Here is a 12437-nt window from a genome sequence, read left to right as displayed (position 1 = left end):
AACTTTGGCTTTGATAAAGACAGCAACTTTTAATAGTTGGATTAAGCACTACTCTTCTTGAGAACTTCTTACTGAATAGCTATAGCAGACGTTCAAGGGTTTCCTTTCACTGACCTCTCAAGTGAGAAAAGCACAGATATTAAGTAAAATCGGCAGAAGAGAGTCAGTTAAGGAGTCAAAAATCAAGGAGTTTATTTCATTTCATACTCATTCTTTTTATGTTTTAATCAATAAATCAATTATAAATTTCTACTCATATCACCTTCAGTAGAGTAAGGTAAAAACAAGATATCAGGTACAAAAGTGTTTTGAAAACAGTAGAATTAAAAACAAAGTGTTTTTAACTGAATGTTTCATCTGTATGAAGACAATACACCACCATCCTGGAGCTGAAAACAAGCCATCTTATTTTTCATTTCTATTGTCTGTTCTTCATCTGGGGAACCATAACAAAAGTTGTATTCTTTTGTTTTCACATGATTATGTGCTCACCATTTATTTTTCATTTTTCTAATTGTCTGTCTTTCCAACATTTTTGTTTCATTGTATTTTTAACACATGGAGCCCACATGCCATGCTCCATGATGCTTACTGGGAATACCAATGAAGAAAAGAATAACAGGGAGAGACAGACTGTCACGTAATAATTACATTTACTAGTGCAATAGCTGCCTGGAAGGAACAGGAAGCTAGGGCAATGAGAAAGGAGAAGAGGCACACTTGACCTGGTCTAAGATGGGAATGTCCTCGTGAGGAAATAATATTTAAGCACACAAATTCTTTTCTTCCCAATTTTCACTCCCAAGTATAAGATCCAAGCCATCTATTCATTAGTGTTCTTGAAATGCTCTTGCCTTCCTCTCTTCCAATCCAAACTTGATGCTGTTAAAGCAACTTCCTTTTTTTTTTTTGAAATCTTCAATTCATGTTTTTCCTTTCTCTCCAAATTTTCACTCTACCACCTTTCAAACAAAGATTTTAGGCTTCAGGACCCAAAATGACCTGTAGAACTAACTGTTGAAAGCTAAACGAGCCCTAAGAGTCTTCCTATCTGCTCTGGTCACCAAGTGACTTCTTATAACTGAAGAGAAAAGGAGAAACGCAAATAAGTTCATCTATAGTAGAAAATCCACCAAAATACACAGCAAAGAAAATGTGACCACCATTCTCTCGCCCTTTGTGTTCAAACTTCCTCAGGTCATTGTACATTCTTACTATTCTTTATATTTGGATGACATCCGTTATCCCTGGAGAACTGTGTCCTGAAATGCACACTTTTCCCCCAACAAAAATCACTAAGGCATACAGAGTTTTTCAGAGAATCTAAGGTAAGATGATACGATCTCAAAAACCGCAAAAGAAAAACAGCAATTTTAGCTACTTCTAGGAAACAGAGGGACTAAAGAACAGCCAAAATAATTTTTGAAGTAAACCTAAAATTAAATGGTATGATACCATTTTGCAGTAAAAAAAAAAATACTTGTTTTTAAAATATAGATGTATGGTATCAGTTAAAGAAATGAATCCATCTCTAAAGCAAGATACTAAAGAGAATATTTATTTTACAAATTAAAAAGCAGAAATAAATCATACTAATTGGACATTTTTGTCACTCCTGGGCAATGACCATATGTGAATTCAACTGGTAACATATTAATCTTCTTGCCAGTGTAACTTGGTCAGAAGACATCTTTATAGCTCTACTGAAGGAATCAAAAAATAAATATATGTAAAGCTTCACTCCAACATCCAAACAGCAGAGCCTACACGTAAAAGTCTTTAAGGGTTCCCGAATATGGAAACTCAATTTATCTGCCAATTAATCCAATTCTCTTTTTTTTAAATGGAGACTCTGACCTTAAAAAGAAGGCACATTCTGGAGAGTGCTCCCATGGCCTAGTGGTTAAGTTTGACACGCTCTGCTTCAGTGGCGCAGGTTCACTTCCCTGGCGCAGACCTACACCACTCATTGGCAGCCATGCTGTGGCAGCAACCCACATACAAAATACAGGAAGACTGGCACAGATGTAAGCTCAGGGCAAATCTTCCTCAGCAAAAAAAAAAGATGGCACCATCGATCTGACTTCTAAGTATAGCCCAAGTACACCTTAGGCAACTCAACACTGAATTCAACACCTATTCTTTCCCACAGACCCTCAGTACTGACAGCATAAAGAAAAGAAAAAAGGAGCATAGCTACTTTTTCTCCTCAGAATGTCGCTCCTTTTTACCAACAGTGTATTTTTGCATTGCAAAGGCTCAGAACAGACATTTAAAACGTCCCTTCCCACAAGGACAAGCCAAAGGGTGAGTGTGGGTATGTGCAAATAAATTGAGAGACAGGTTGGTACTCAAAATGAATCATTTTGAAGTGACTTTAAGAAGAAGCAATTTAGTTCAAATCCCCAGAGCCTGGGACTAAGCTAGGAATGGCAGGGAGATAAAGGAACTGGAAGAGTAAATAGTCCATGTGAACAAACCTAGCACAGATCGAGTGGATTCATCTCTCTGAATTCTCAGTTTGCTGGAGGATGCTCTCGAATTCTCTCTACGTCTGATCTTTCAGCCACAGGCTCAAATTATTTTATCAGGTTGTTTCTCAAATAGCTGTATCTTTAGTGAATTGAGAAATTATGGTACTCTTTTCAGATTTTCAAGTATTTTCTGTATTTTCCCGGGGGACAAATCAGGTGTGCAAGGAATAACTAATTATAAAAAATATACACAAAACTGCCATAAACATATATTTGTTATCATATCAATCAATCAGGAAGTACTTAATGATCAGATAAAATTAACATACAAAATGCAAGGGAGATAGGTGCCAAGAAATCGTATGCTCAACTGGGTGGTGAAGACAAGGTGAACATCATGACGGTGGATGACCATGCTTGGTTTATTCTCTTTGTAATTTTCTCTAGCCTCCAATACAACAGATCAGGCACTGAATAAACATTTGCTGAATGAATAAATAAGTTTCAAAAATGCTACAAATGAGGAAATCAAAATGGCCATGGTTGTTTAGCTATCTGTGTCTCACCATTTGCTGTTATCTCTATGCTGCTTCCTGGTAATGGCAGGAAATCCCAAATCCCACTCACCTGGCTACTCTCCAGATTGCCTATTATAACAAACCCTCTGCTAGTCCTGTATTTTACTGAGCAAAACTATCCATTAACTTCCATACATCTGGGATACAATAATAATTGTTGATAATTATGGCTCGTAAGAACTTAAGGCACCTTTTAATCAGCAAAGGTTATCTTGTGCTCAATACTCTTTGAACGTGATTTAATTTTTTAAAAAATCTATAATTTGCATTCTCCAAAAATGCAAATGAGCAAAAGGTACTACTATTCAACCATGTTGAATGATGATGTTCATTATATATCAATCATTGTGAAAGTTCACATGATAAGACAAAGCAATGGCCAGAAAACAAGGCATGGAAATTTAGGAAGTATACTGCTATTATTTCAAACAAAAAAAAAAGGATTTGCCTTGAATATGGTATCTATGACATTTAGAGGTCTAGTATGTCTCTCACCATCAGTTTCTTACTATAATAACAGGCAAGACAAACACTTTATAAACAAAGTAGTGAAATGGTTAATTTCTTAATCAGCTACATATTAGCACCATATAATACTGTGGAAGCTATAAATGCAAAGAAATTCTCACAATTTTCTGTTATCAAATATTTTTCCCATGGTTTCCCTAACAGACTTCACTGGGACATGATATTATGAAGATATATGAAGAATTGTTATGCATTCCAGGTGCTTATGTCTAGCTTGGAAAATAAGATCTGTGGGAGGAAGGATAAAACACAATGGCAGCACAGACAAAGAAAGGTCACATGACTCTACACGTCTAGGGGACAGACAGGCAACACACGCCGGTGGAAGATGGGGGGGAGGTGATTGGAAAGGACTTCCAAGAGTTGAGGCCTACAGGATGGACGGGATTTAGACAGGCCAAAAGGAAAGGTAGAGAGTAGGCCTAAACAGAATTTAAGGAAAAGAATGTGGCAGAAGTAGGAGGTTAATAAACAGCATCATTGGGAAATGAAGTTGAAAACAATAAGAAAAATACCATGGTGGGTTTTTGAGCTTTGGATTTTGTTTTGAGGCTCTTATGTACCCAATGCCTAAGGAAGCCTAGCACACAGTAGACTCAACTCTAGCAACCTGCATTTCATCTCCACTCGACACTGGCCTCCTACGCCCACAGCCTCACCCCAAAAGTTGTCCTGAGAACTGCTACACATTTAAAATCTTAGAAGCTAATCTGGCTATAATCTTCCATCTTTCTAGCTCTCTCAAACCTTCATTCCATCACACCTGCTCTTCAATCCATTAGAAACTTTACTCTCACAGTCTATAAACTCCCTCCTGACATCATTCTCTAGTGGGGGAGGCAGAAAATAATAAAGAAAGCAAATAAATATAAACTTAGAACTTTGTGCTATAAGGAAAACAGAATGTAACAAAAGAGTGTTATGGGGAGGCCTATTTACATAGCGTGGTCAGAGGAAAGCTCTCTGAGGAGTGACATTTAAGATAAGACATGAAGGAGGAGAAGGAGCCAACTCTGGGAAGAACAGACAATAGGGCGTTCCAGCCAGAGAGAACAGCATGTACAAAGGCTTGGAGATGAGAAAGATCCTGGCCTCTTCTAGGCATAGAAAGGCGGCCAGTGTGGCTGGAACACAGGGGTCAAGGGACAGAATAGAAGGAAAGGAGGTCAGAGAGGGTGGCAGGGGCCACATCACCTAAGGTTTTTGTGAGCTGTGATAAGGAGTTTGGAACTTATGCAAATTGTAATGAGACTTCATCAAAATGTTTTAAAGAGGTTGGTAACATAGCCAAATTTGTCTCCTTAAAGATGACCATCACTGTGGCGTGCAGAAGTGATGCTAGAGACAGAATGGACATCGAGATGTCTGAAACTCTGTCTAGTATAGACCCTGGAACACGGTAAATGTCCCCAAAATAGATGACAGAATTAACGCACAGATGAACCAACAACTTTTGAAGCTGGAACAGGCAGTCACAAATCAGTTTTCCGGCAAGGTGTTTTAGACTATAGAGCATCTGTGTCATGTCAGGAGAGCATTAGTCATAGACCCTGAATATCTAGACGCTAAAAAAACACTCTACAGTTGACTACGCCTTCTGAAAATTTAGTCAAGCTTTATAGGCGTTCCATATTCCAAAAGAGCATAACAGAACAGGAATCTTATTTATGCAAAAAGGATTAAATCATTCTGTGTAAGCTGTTCCTCGAGTTTAATGAGTCTTTTGTTTGTTTATCTTGTGTCTGGCCAAGTGCGTGTTTGTGTGTGTGTGCGTGCATGTGTAATACACATGATTAGAGATGCTGAAGACTGATGGTCAATCAAGACAAACCCACGCTGAAATTTCTGAGAGCTGGGAAGTACGCCAGTTTGCAATCACTATAGGAACTGTTGAGCTGCGCTCCTTGTGCCCACTCTGGTAATGAGCATTCCTCAAAGGATGCCATTCTGCATAGTTTAATCCTCTCTGATGCAAAAGATGTCACTTCTGAAATCAGGCTGAATTGTTTTAAAAAGGAGTGTCAATAAAATTAAGCTCAACCTATTCACTGATTACAGGAACAATAAAAATAAATGGTGGCCCTTATGCTGTAAAAAAGTCTAACAGAAATATATGGAGGAGCACTTTGAGAAATTTAACTCTGAATCTGATCTTCACCGCATATCATAGAAGAGAGGGAAGAGGGGGTGAAAAATTCATCAATTCCTAGTAGAAAATTTTCCTCAGAAGTAATAAAGAAAAGAAAGATATTTTCTTAAAGTGGAGCTTTTCAAAAATACATATTATTTTAGGGGCTGGCCCCGTGGCCGAGTGGTTAAGTTCACGCGCTCCGCTGCAGGCGGCCCAGTGTTTCGTTGGTTCGAATCCTGGGCACGGACATGGCACTGCTCATCAGACCACGCTGAGGCAGCGTCCCACATGCCACAACTAGAAGAACCCACAACGAAGAATGCACAACTATGTACCGGGGGGCTTTGGGGAGAAAAAGGAAAAAATAAAATCTTTAAAAAAAAAAATACATATTATTTTAAAAGAAAAATGGGTAGATTATTTAGCATATAAATTCACATTCTCTTGCTTGGCAAATGTCTTCATGGAACAATGAAACTCTAGGCATAGTAATATCAATTTATTATTTCTCGTTCCTATGGAAACGTGCATTCAAGTCACTGAGGCCAATCAATATGGACACAAGAGCAAGGCAAATACACTTGGGGAGAGATCATACAATTTATAGCTCTAGTAAAATAAGCTCTGAAATATCAGAAACAATGGCCAAAAAGGACCCACAAGTCACTGTGAAATGTTCTCTGAAGTTACTAGACACTAGTACCATTATAAACAAAAGCAAAAGCATAATCCTACATTTTAGAATCCCACATTTGGAATCTGCCATGTGCAGACAAACATCACAGATAAAAAGAAGACGGCTGAGAAAAGACTAGACCAAACTCTTCTTAAAGGGCGGGGGGGAGGGGGGCAGACAGAGAGACAGAGAGAGAGAGAGCGCGCAAGAGAGAAAGAAAGGAAAAAAGAAAAAGATAGAAAGAATTACATATGATGAACACCGCTTTGTTCAATAAATCTCAGTGTTTAAAAATGAAATGCAATCATCTAAAAAAGGTGGTATAAATGAGAGTACATGCGATACTGTTTTACAAAACTGTTAGTTATGCAGAACTTGTGACCTCAAGAGAGAGAATTAAATAAAAGTATAAATATGTTAAAATCAATCAGCCAATATTTGTTGGGGCTCTACTATGTGCTAAGCACTGTGCTACAGTCTGTAAGGGAAAAAACTGAATTTTAATTCATTTGGACAAGAATTTATTGTGCATTTCTGTTCTGCCAAGTACTAAGATGATCATTAGAGGACATAAAATAGGTAAGATACTACTCTAGCAAAACTGAAATTGTTTGCAATATAACTTATGGGAAACACGTGCTCTTGAACTGGCATTACAAGCTAAGATGAAAAATGGGCCAAATGAACAGTACAGACATGTGCGCTGAGTTTTCAGAAGACAGAAATCATTTACGATTAGCTGGTAGGAGAAGTTTTCACCAAGGAGATGGGAACTGATTTGGGCTTGAATAATGGACGGAGAGAATGGAAAAGTGAAAAGTGACACGGCAGGAATTTACAAGGCTGGTTTGATAAGATCTGAGACTTTAATTTGAAGGGGAGTGGAAATAATGACAGAGAGGTAGGCTGGGGCCAGAAAGAGAAATGCCCCTTAATGAGGAAGGAGTTTACACTTCGGAGTGAGGGAAATGCTTTCAAACTAGAGAGGGGTGGTGGATGCACAACACTGAATGCTGTGTTATGTGAACATCAATAAATTTTTTTTAAGGTTAATGATGATGATGAAAATCTTTATTATTGTTAATTGCAAAGTACTGGAAATATCTAAACATCCAACCATGTAAAGATTGGATGCTGGAAATCCATATGAAAAAGTTGGAAAAACCATATAAAAAAAATTGTATACTCTCTGAAAATAATATAGGAGAATATTTAATGACACAGAAAAAGGTTCATGATGTATTGTGTAAAAAAGCAAATCACAAAACAGTTTACCGTATCAAATCTATAGTAAAAAAGACTGGAATGATGTACTCCAAAATATTAACAGTACTGTCTCTTAGTGTTAAGATCATGAGTGATTTAAATTTTCTTCCTTTTCCTTGTTTTCATAACAAACATTTAAAAAGTTATTTTTAAGAGAATTTTTATTAGAAATGTGTTTTCATGTAAAATATAGAATTTTATCAAAATAGACTCATTGTAGAATACAGAACTTACCAAGATGATTCACGATCTTTTTCTAGATAGGGCCAAGCATTAAGTAAAAGATCTGTACACAATATGCTACTTTAAGTAGCAACTTATCACATTTGCTGGAATTAAAATGAGCTTTAGGTGAATAGCTTACTCCATAACATAGATAAATTTTCAATGATTTTCTTTCTTTTTTTAATCTCATGATATTTACTCTCAACTCTACCCCAGAGTGACAGCATGAAAAATAGCATATTTCTACATCAGTCTCCTGTTTTAAAAATCCTATCAAATAACACTGATTTCCATGTAATCCATGGCCTTCTTCCTTTTCTTTTGGCCCGTGATACTCGTTTTTCTTTGAAGATGCAGCCACAGAGAGGGTTCTCCCACCCAAAATATGAAGTTCGCCACCATTGCTCACTTCCGCACTTCATTCTTAACGACTCTCCCTGAATATGGTGAACTTCCATCACTACGATCACCAACTCCAGGTTATTTTCACTTCTCTTTATCATTACCAAGGTGGGGCAAAAATAAAGGCAATCAGGTGAAAAACCCTTAGTGTGGATTTCTTCCATATTTCATGAAATCCATCAAACAAATGCCCAGATTATATTTCACAGTAAGACGAGCAAAAGCACATCTCTTCAGCTGTGGTCCCCTTCCTCCAGCACTCACGGATGCCAAAATCAGAACCTACAGTTCGGGAGCTGCACACGGTTGCATCTTGTTTTGAGTTTTTGTTTGCAAACTGTCAGTAAGAGCAGAATAAATTGCGTGATATGCAGTCCAATATGTATATTCTTGAGCACATCTCAATGTAGCCACCAAAAAATATTCATAGCTGCAGGTGTACAAAAAAAAAAGGCAGAATTATGGCTTGATTTGCCTTGATAAGCATGGCAATTTTCTGTACACTTTTCATAAAGTGCTAATCAATTTCAGCTCAAAATAGATTGAAACACCCAACAGATTGCTGCCATCGTCCACAAATGTTTGTCATTCGTAGGCTGTGGCAATAATGTGAATTCTGAGGAGGAAACTGCAATGGAACTCTACCTTGTAAAAATCCCTTGCATTTGCCTTAATAACCCCTGAAGAAATGCTAAGAATTATTTTGTAGACATACAAACCTGAAATTTCCGTTTTTTCTTGTTGGATCTAAGTATTGCTTGTCAAATAGTAATATCAGTTCCAAGTATGGTTATAGATGGATTACATTTAGAAAATGTAATGATGACATTTAAGAATCAAATATCACACCCATATTGTTTAATATCCCTCTAAAATATAATTATATAAATTATTTTATATAACTTCTATTTTCATTTAATTTTATACAATTTATATATAATATTTTACATGATTATACAAATGATAACCATACAAATTATATAAAATATAATTACAGACATCACATACAACTTGGAATTGAATCATCACAGACTCCTGCCATAAATTTCTCTTTGTCTATATCTTTAACCCTTAAACGTAGTATAATTTTTTGAAAATGTTTTGTCAATATTCTAGTCCTTCCATGAAGGTTATTTCACAGACACGTAGAGGTGCTAATATTCTTATTAAGGCACCTTTTTGAGTAGCAGTGTTCCCACCGTATGAAACGCTCATCTGCCCGGGATGTTTTGCCAAACACAAGTGCCAAAACTCTGCCGCAGGCTGTCATACTCCTACAAGGCAGCCTCAGCTCAAAACTGAGCACATACTTTCCCTTTCGTTAAGTGTGAGAAACAATTGGTAATGACATTTAGATCTGGGTATGGGATGCTCTCCACAGAAAGTAGGAAATTAAATGAGAATAGATAACATTTCAGATTTTCACACCTTCCTCTTCAAAGCTACAAAAGTGATAATATAATTTGGGGGGATAAAAGCTACACAACTTGGTTTTAGAAAAAGGAATACTTAAAAGTTGTGACTTTAAGCAACTTCTGTGATCACCATCTGTGAGAAAATTTATGGCCAAAATTAGAGGCAGTAGAGCGTAATAGGCCCAGGCTCTGCACTCAGAAACCTGAGTTCTTAGGTTGACTTTGCCATTAAGCATGTGACCTTGAACAAGTGACTTGTCCTCGTGATGTCTCGATTTCCTCATCTAGAAAAAGGGGATTATAAGAGTAACTAACTCAGGATTAAGTGAGATAACACATGCAAAGTTCTGAGGATTAAATAAGATAACATGCAAAGTTCTTAGCAAAGCAGGTTCTAGTCAATTCTCAATAAATGTTAGCTACTCTCATCAGCATCATCACCATCATCGTCATCTGAAACAGCAGTTCTAGCCTGTGGAGTCTGAGGCTGATGGTAAGGTGCTCTTACCTGTTTTACATGAGTTGTATACCAAGTGTCTGTTTCTAGGTCTGGGTCCTTGTGTGTCACATATATTAACCTAGTTCCCAAAAGAGATGATAACATGTCTGGAAATCAAGTCAGCTCTGCCTGATGAGATGGTAAATCTCTTAGCCCAAATTACCATCTACTAATCCTGTTAAAACAAGGATGAAAAGGGTATGTGAAAAATATGAAACACACTTAGAAAGTGTGTTCTTGACTCTCCTGCACAAACAGAAAATTGTCATCTTTTGTTTCTTCCAGACCTAAGATAACAGTAGCTGTATTCATTGATAAGCTGTTCCCATGATGTTTTTCTTCTCACTCATTATTCTAGTCTCTAGAATTTAGCTAGACAGTCACCACTACTGAGCCATTAGATTTTCAGGAGCCACTGAGGAAAAAGATTACATGTTCCGACCTTGAAAAATTGAATTTGATGTTGTTTCAGGAGAGGAAATGCATTTTATTCACCCAACTAAAAAACAAAAACACGCCATTCAGGAAAAACTTACTAATGTACTTAAAATATAACCACAAAAATACATGTAAAATCTTCTTAAATAATTACTATAGTCAAAAGGAAACCAGCTGCCTGCTCTGACTCAAAAACCATTTACAATCCCCACCCCAAATATCCTCCTTTCCTTTCTTCCTCTTAGAGTATTTCTACTGGGGAGCTTCTATGGAGCAAATTGATATACAAAAGCAGTCAAAACAGAAATACATTCATGTAAATTCAGCCTATTAAAAAATATACATATAAATATTCAGACACTGTTTTCCTGAGATCACACAGAGTCCTTTGCCAGTTTTCCCTTGACATTCTATTAGATTTTATGTATTTGTGTTTTTCTTCAAAACGCCAAAACATCAGCACAAACAACTTCATGAGAGAAATTATCACCTTGTTCACTTTTCCAAAGACAATTTAAACATAAGTTCTAGATGAAGGTTGCAAACATTTCTTTACAAGTACATTTGACGTTGCTTCCACTATTTTCCCTTATAATTACAGGCACTTCCTCAAGGACTAGATCTTGGAACTTTAGCTAGATGTCAAGTCAAAATTAGATTTTACAAGAGGTTAACGATTCAGAAAAACAGCATTCATAACAATGTTATACTGCATATTTTGCAGAGAGCAAAGCAAGATCACATGAACAAAAATGCTTTGTACATAGATATTCAATGTGCATTTGTGAACTGATTTGAGTAAACAGTCTGCACGTGCAAAGGATGTTTCAAATATTTGTTTTCAATGTGCCTAAACACATCAAAGAAGATGGCTGCTGTTTACCAGTAGTTTACACAAGTCAAGATGCACCCATCCCACATATGGGCAAGAAAAACCATTGTAAAGAGAGACAACATTAGAGGTTATCTTCCTAAGAATGTTAATCTTGCTCTCATAAAACATATATTTCCTTTTACTTTATGATATATAAATTATATTAATACAGTAGCACATGTATATAATTCATATATATTCTGGAATATGTGCTCAAATTTGTTTTCACCAATGGTGTATATATTCTAAAGAGTTTGAAGATTATAGAAAATGGGCAACTCCTTGTTGACAGATCAAATTCATGCAGTTATTTGATATGTTAATAAGCTTTATTTGCTACAGTTCTAACAATTTTATCAAATGTGGCTGCCATGTGGATTAACATACATTTTCATTGCTTGGTAGTACACACAGTAAAAGCTGCAGGTCTCTTGAATAAGCGGACGGACTGCTTTGTAATCTCACATGTTTAGCTTCGAGTTTCAGCTAATGCTCCTGGAGAGGAAAATTAAAACCCATGAGGAACACGATAAGCATATTAAGTCTTTCTAGCTGTGGAGATTTTACCCTGAGAGATGAGATGCACTTATCTCAGGCAAACTTCAGAACCTTTCTAAGCCTAAGTTTTTACATCTTTAAAATGGAGATAATAATGCCTCACAGATAGATAAATTGCGGGGGGGAGGAGTGGAGTCCACGAAAGCCCAGATGGTAGAAAGTATTATCATTATTAAGGTCCTGGAGTCATATATAAAGCATACTTATAAAATGACACGTTCCTAGATAAGCCATCCATCTAGCCGCCATAGGCAAATAATTTACATTAGGTTGCTGTCATTCATGCACCACTGATTTAAACAACTGATAAGGCTTATTGTTTCTTAAGGAAAGATGTTAAAAAGCCTTGTTGATTTGTTGTTTGGGGTTTTTT

The 12437-nt window shown here is 36.7% G+C and overlaps 1 protein-coding gene and 1 long non-coding RNA gene across 2 annotated transcripts in view; both read right to left on the bottom strand.

The window, feature by feature from the left end:
• The window catches only part of PRKD1 (protein kinase D1), a 288114-nt gene that overhangs the window by 232847 nt on the left and 42830 nt on the right, over positions 1 to 12437 (bottom strand). The gene's annotated exons all lie outside the window — the stretch shown is intronic.
• LOC124235623 (uncharacterized) lies at positions 7807 to 11993 on the bottom strand. Its single transcript, XR_006887531.1, has 3 exons — positions 11894 to 11993; positions 10204 to 10369; positions 7807 to 8710 (listed from the first exon to the last, which is right to left on the bottom strand). It is a non-coding gene; the product is annotated as an uncharacterized LOC124235623 (long non-coding RNA).

Source organism: Equus quagga, chromosome 2 (assembly GCF_021613505.1).
Source record: "Equus quagga isolate Etosha38 chromosome 2, UCLA_HA_Equagga_1.0, whole genome shotgun sequence".
In the NCBI taxonomy this organism is placed as follows: domain Eukaryota; kingdom Metazoa; phylum Chordata; class Mammalia; order Perissodactyla; family Equidae; genus Equus; species Equus quagga.
The sequence above is the reverse complement of the archived record's forward strand: the minus strand, read 5'-3'. Positions and strand labels throughout refer to the sequence as shown.